Here is a 6,000-nt window from a genome sequence, read left to right as displayed (position 1 = left end):
AAATCCAATGGATCATCTATTGTTTAAATCCAATTATTGATAGTCCATTAAAAAATTCTGGTAGATCCAAAATTTAAATGATAAAATTAGATTTTAAATGTAACATGAATTTCTAAAAATATGTCCATTAGATCCATTTTTAAAAATTCTCAGAAAACCCAGGTGAACCTTCCATCCAATTTTTTTTTTTTTGCGTAATTTATAATTCAAACCAATTAAGAACCATGAAACAAATATCAACAATCCAACAAATTGTACTTACCATAGAATGTCAACCGATAGCTTTACCATTCAAGTAAGAAGTCCAGACAAGTCAGTATTTAAATTTTCCAGGTCACGAGTGAGTCTCTGAGCAACCCGGTGGAACCATACACAGACGTAGAGTATTCACTCTTTGCAGTGGTGGTTCATGCATGTGGGAAGTGGATACGTAAAAGCAGATCCGGCCCTGGGCTAAAGCTCATAAAACAATAGCTTTAGGCGTCTTATGATATATATATATATTTTAGGGGGCGCCATAAGTAGATAGAGTGACTTTGTCTTTGCTCTTCTCGTACTATGGTGACGAGTTCAACTCTTCCTCCCTCCATTATTATTTTCCTTTTGGAAAATTAGTAATAAAGATTTGACCTCAACGATTTAGTTTCCTTTTCTAGCAAACTTAAGTTCTTTTAGTACAAAACTATATTCGTTGATATATTATTAATAAATTATTTAATAAATCTTAATTAGTTTTAAAGGAGATATTTTTATTGGTTCCCCCAATCTAATGTACCACTTTTTCTCTATTCCTTTGTTTTCTTGTAAATTTTATAATTTTTACAAAAATTCTAAAATCAAAGTATCATAAATTATTCTCTGAAATTCTTTGAGATATTTCTCATATGAAATTGGGAAATTGTCACTAATACCACTTTATTAATATCACATTTCATCTATACATTAACCAACTTTACCATTAAAATTTTAATAGGCAAAATACTATTATTCCCCTAACCAATTAAACCTAAAACTATTCTTTTCTTCCCCAAGATTTTTTCAAATCTCAGATCCAAATTTAACGACGACAACTATGAGTTCTCCGACCAGATTCGACGACGCTGACGAGTTCTCCGGCCAGATCCGATGAAGCTGACGAGTTCTCCGGCCAGATATGACGATGAGTTCTCCGGCCAGATCCGACGACGCTGACGAGTTCTTTGGCCATATCCGACGACGCTTACGAGTTCTCCTGCCAGAGCTGACGACGAAGATGAGTTATCCGGCCAGATCCGACGATGCTGACGAGTTCTTCGGCCAGATCCAACTACGCTAACAATCTCAAACGAACAAGACGATCTATATGAGAAGCTAACAGTGATGACCGGAAAATCGATGGTGATCGTCATCTCTTTGTTTAATTTTAGCGTGATTTCTCAAAAATCAGTTTCTGGGAAGGAAAGCAAAGATTTTCTCATGAAGTTTTTAAATCTCAAATTTATAAAACCTTATAAATATTTATCGATGAAGAACATAATGCTTATGTATTATCGTTTTTGATATATGTTGTTGATCCTTCTTGCTTTGAGTATTTTTGTGTTGAATATTTTTGAGTATCTTCTTTTCCGATTCAATGTGTATCTTTCTTCTAGTTGTGGAACTTGAAATGGTACATTTTGTGACTCTACTTGGTTTGTGTGTTTTTGGTTTCAGATGGATGCTAAGAACAATCTGATTTGTGACGAACCAGAAGAGATTCCATCTCCCAAGTTTACTGATTGCTTGAAAAGCTCATCAACTCCATGGCGCTCCCCAATCCGCCATGGCTCTGTGATGATGATGCCTTCTACTCCTCTTGCTTGGCGGTTGATTCAGCTGAATACGCACTCAAAGAAGACTATGATGACTTCTTCTAAATGTCTGTTTCTTAATGACTTTAGAAGCATTCATCCTTCAGATGAATTAGTAGTAGCAAGCAACTATCTTTTAACAATGATTTAGTTCTTAATGTACTTACAACGCTTTGTCAGACACTCTATAACTGATTTCATGAAATAAAAAGATGTAACACTTCAAAACTCCACCAACTTGATTCTTCTGATATATTTTCTAGCTGAATAGATATTTCTCTAACAGCTTAAGAAGACTCTGTAAAATATTTATAAACCTTTTGATAAAGTCTTATCAAGCCTTTATATTTTTTTATAAACCCTATACAAACTCTTCAAACCCCACTAAAACCTTTTATAAACCCTTACAAATCTTATATAAACTTATTTAAACCCTTATAAGTTCTATATAAAATATTTATAAACATATGTAAGGCTTTGTACACCCTTTATAAATTCTTATAAACCATTATAAACATTTTAAAAACCCTTATAAAACGTTTATAATATATTTATAAGCTCTTATAAACCTTGTAAAATGATTTATGTGAACTCTTAGAAATGATTTTCGAATTTATAAAATAATTTATAAACTCTTATAAAACTTTGTAAATGGTTTTATAAACTCTTATAAATATATTTAGACTTTGAAATAATTTGTTAACTCTTATTACTGATATTTGAATTACTTTTTGCTGCTTAATATTACCAAAGAGTTGTACATTTTTGTAAATATAGGTAGGCCTAGGACTTATATCCAAGATCCGTTATCCGATCCAAGATTTGCTCCGATCCGATCCAAAAAAATGGATATTCGGGGGGTCCGGATCCGGATCTTGATTTTACGGATTCGGCGGATCCGGATACGGATCCGGATAATGAAATTTTAGGTCCGGATATCCGGATCCGAACTTACTATTTATTTAAAATATTTAAAATATAATTATATTTATATATGTATACTATATATAATTTTTATATTAAATAATAAATTTTTTAATTTTATTCAATTTCAATAATTTTTGATTGAAAAAATTATTAGGCTAAATAAATTAAATAAATCATTTTAATTGGCTAGTTTTTAATTTAATTTTTAATTTTTTAATTTTTTTGAAAAAAGATCCGGATCCGGATATCTACAGGTATTTGGATTTTAGTCCGGATATCCTAACCCTGGATATCCGGAGAGTCCGAATTTGGATCCGGATAGCAATTTTACGGATCTGGCGAATCCGGATCTGGTTATCTCAAAGTACCCTAGATATCTGATCCGTCCCAGGGCTAATTATAGGTACATAGGAGAGGCCGAGCTAAAGACAAGTGTGAAAACATGTGACAAGAATTCACTGTTGCGTTTGGATACGTTGACATTGTTGGGTTTCCATTAAAATATAAGGAAACTAAACGGTGCAGTGAAGTAAGCAATGATACAAACTCTTTTAAATTCCTGCAATGGAAATACCAAGATATATATATTTATAAGATTTTATTAATTGATTTATCTAGGTTTATAAATTTATTTAGTATAATTTATAAAATGATCTATTAGGGTTTATAAATTGATTTATAATGGTTTATAAATAGATTTGTAAGTGTCTATAAATTGATTTATAAATGTTATAAATATTTATAAACTGAGTTAAGTGTTTATAAGTAGAATTACTAATATTTATAAACTGGCTTTTTATGTGTTATAAAATGATTTGTAAAGATTTATAGTTTGATTTATAAAAGTTTATAAATTGATTTATTAAGATTTATAAACTGATTAATTAGAGTTTTAAAACTGATTTTAAGAGTTTTAAAGTTAAATTATTAGTGTTTATCAGTTGAATTTTGTTTTATGTGTTATGAAATGATTTATAAAGCCTTATAATTTGATTTATAAAAGTTTACCAACTGATTTTTGTATATGTTATAAGATATAAACTATGATTTGAGATGTTTGAGATTATGACATCCACTAAGTGTTTGGATCACTAGGTGTAGTTGAATTCATCAAACTCGTCTCTCTACAATCACATTAGCAATATAACCCATAAATAGAGCATTTGTAGCAACTCGAACATGTTGATTTGGCATAAAAATCACAATAATAGCTTCAGAAAATAAACAAGTTTCATTATCATTATCTTTCCACTAACTTTATGGGATTCATCTTCTGAGATGTTGCTATGACCACTACCGCTATTGCTGCTGCTAGAGCTTTTGTCATGATCAAGGCTTGAATTTGTGATCTCTATACCCTCGTTAGTATCAAGTAAATTACTTTATAAAATGATGTTGTTAACTATTAATCATGGTCTAACGATATCTTTTTCAAGCATAATGTTTATGTATTTCTATAACAGTCTTACAAAGAATATAGGATAATACAAGATAAGACTTCTCAAGTTCACACATTTATATGTTGTTTTATTGCCTTATTTGATCAACTCTTGTTTAAAAACTTCTTTATAAAACCTTATAAATCATTGAGTTATACTATCGACAACATCCTGAAACCCATGTCTATAAGGGGTTATAATTCTTTAAAATGCAATGTTCACTATCCAAAAATCTTTCTCTTAACCAGACCTATTCAAATGACAAGTCTAAATCAACCTTATTTATTTTTTGGATAACAAAGGGACGAAAATCCTAAAATTACTTGAACCCAGATTTATAAATGGTTGTAATTTTTTGAAAACACAATATTCACTATTGAAACTCTTTCCCTTAGATCGACATGTTCTAAGCCAACCTTTGTTGATTTTTTTAATAACAGAAAGAAAATTTTGTTTTATAAGCCTTTCTGAATGGTTATAGATTCTCATGAATGATTTAGGGACTTTATAGAGGCTTGAGGAAACAAATTGTTTACATACCCTTTATAAAAGATTTATAAACTCTTCATAAATGATTAATAAGCCGTTATAAATGGTTTCTAAACTTTATAAAAACTTGTATGAACTTTATAAATGTTTTATAAACCCTTATTAATTATTTACATACCTTTATAAACCTTATAAATTATTTTACAAACCTTATAAATTGTCTTATAAGTATTTCTAAATGGTTATAAACTCTTATAAATGATTTAAAGACCTTCTAACTGATTTCTTTTATAAACATTTATAAACGGTTTATAGACTTTATAAACTTCTTTATAAGCCTTTATAAATGGTTTATATACTCTTACACATAATTTCTAAACATTTATAAATGATTTACAAACTTTATAAATGATTTACAAACTTTATAAACTGTTTTTTTATAAACTTTACAAAAGATTTATAAACTCTTATTAACTCTTATTGATTATTTACATATTCTTGTAAACCCTTATAAATTATGTTACAAACTCTTATAAATTGCTTTATAAGCCTTTCTAAATGGTTATAGATTCTTATGAATGATTTAGGGACTTTATAATTGATTCGTAAACCTATATAAACCTTATAAATTGTTTATTAACTTTACCGTTTTCATAAACATTTATCCATTGTTTATTAACTTTACAAATTTTTTTATAAGCCTTTATAAATTGTTTATAAAATTATCTAGAACCTAATCAGACAACATTCATCCTTTAGTTGCAACAGAGACTAGAAGAATGCAAATTGTGTAGAGATACTGACTCAGCAAAAAAAAAAATCAGAGGGCATGTTGGATTATATCCTTTGAAGAAATTCAATATAGCCACAGCGACGCCAGCAAACTCCTGTGTGGAATAGAGACTTCTCAAAGACCCATATGTCACGTACAAGCACCTGCAGAAGCAACAAACGTGTAACTCACTTGCAATTTAAAAAAAAAACTCAATTCTAGGAGAAAAACTATGCTATGCCTTTCAATGTCGAAAGACTAGATTATACTTGATTACTAGTGAAATAAATGCAGACATGTTGACTCTTGGCATTAGAAACATCATTTCTCAAAACATATAAGTAATAAAGGTAAGTATAATGCCAAACTTACCTTCACCACCTCGAGGTTTTCTCATGAAGTGCATAAGGTTCATAAATAAATCCATGGCTTACCGTCAACACTCTAACAGCACTCTGCACTCATAAATAGTTGATGTGAGACATCAAATCATAGGAAACAACTGACATATGAGACAAAAATGCAAGAAAGAGCAACATAAACT

The sequence above is a fragment of the Brassica oleracea genome, chromosome C3 (assembly GCF_000695525.1).
Source record: "Brassica oleracea var. oleracea cultivar TO1000 chromosome C3, BOL, whole genome shotgun sequence".
NCBI lineage: Eukaryota > Viridiplantae > Streptophyta > Magnoliopsida > Brassicales > Brassicaceae > Brassica > Brassica oleracea.
The sequence above is the reverse complement of the archived record's forward strand: the minus strand, read 5'-3'. Positions refer to the sequence as shown.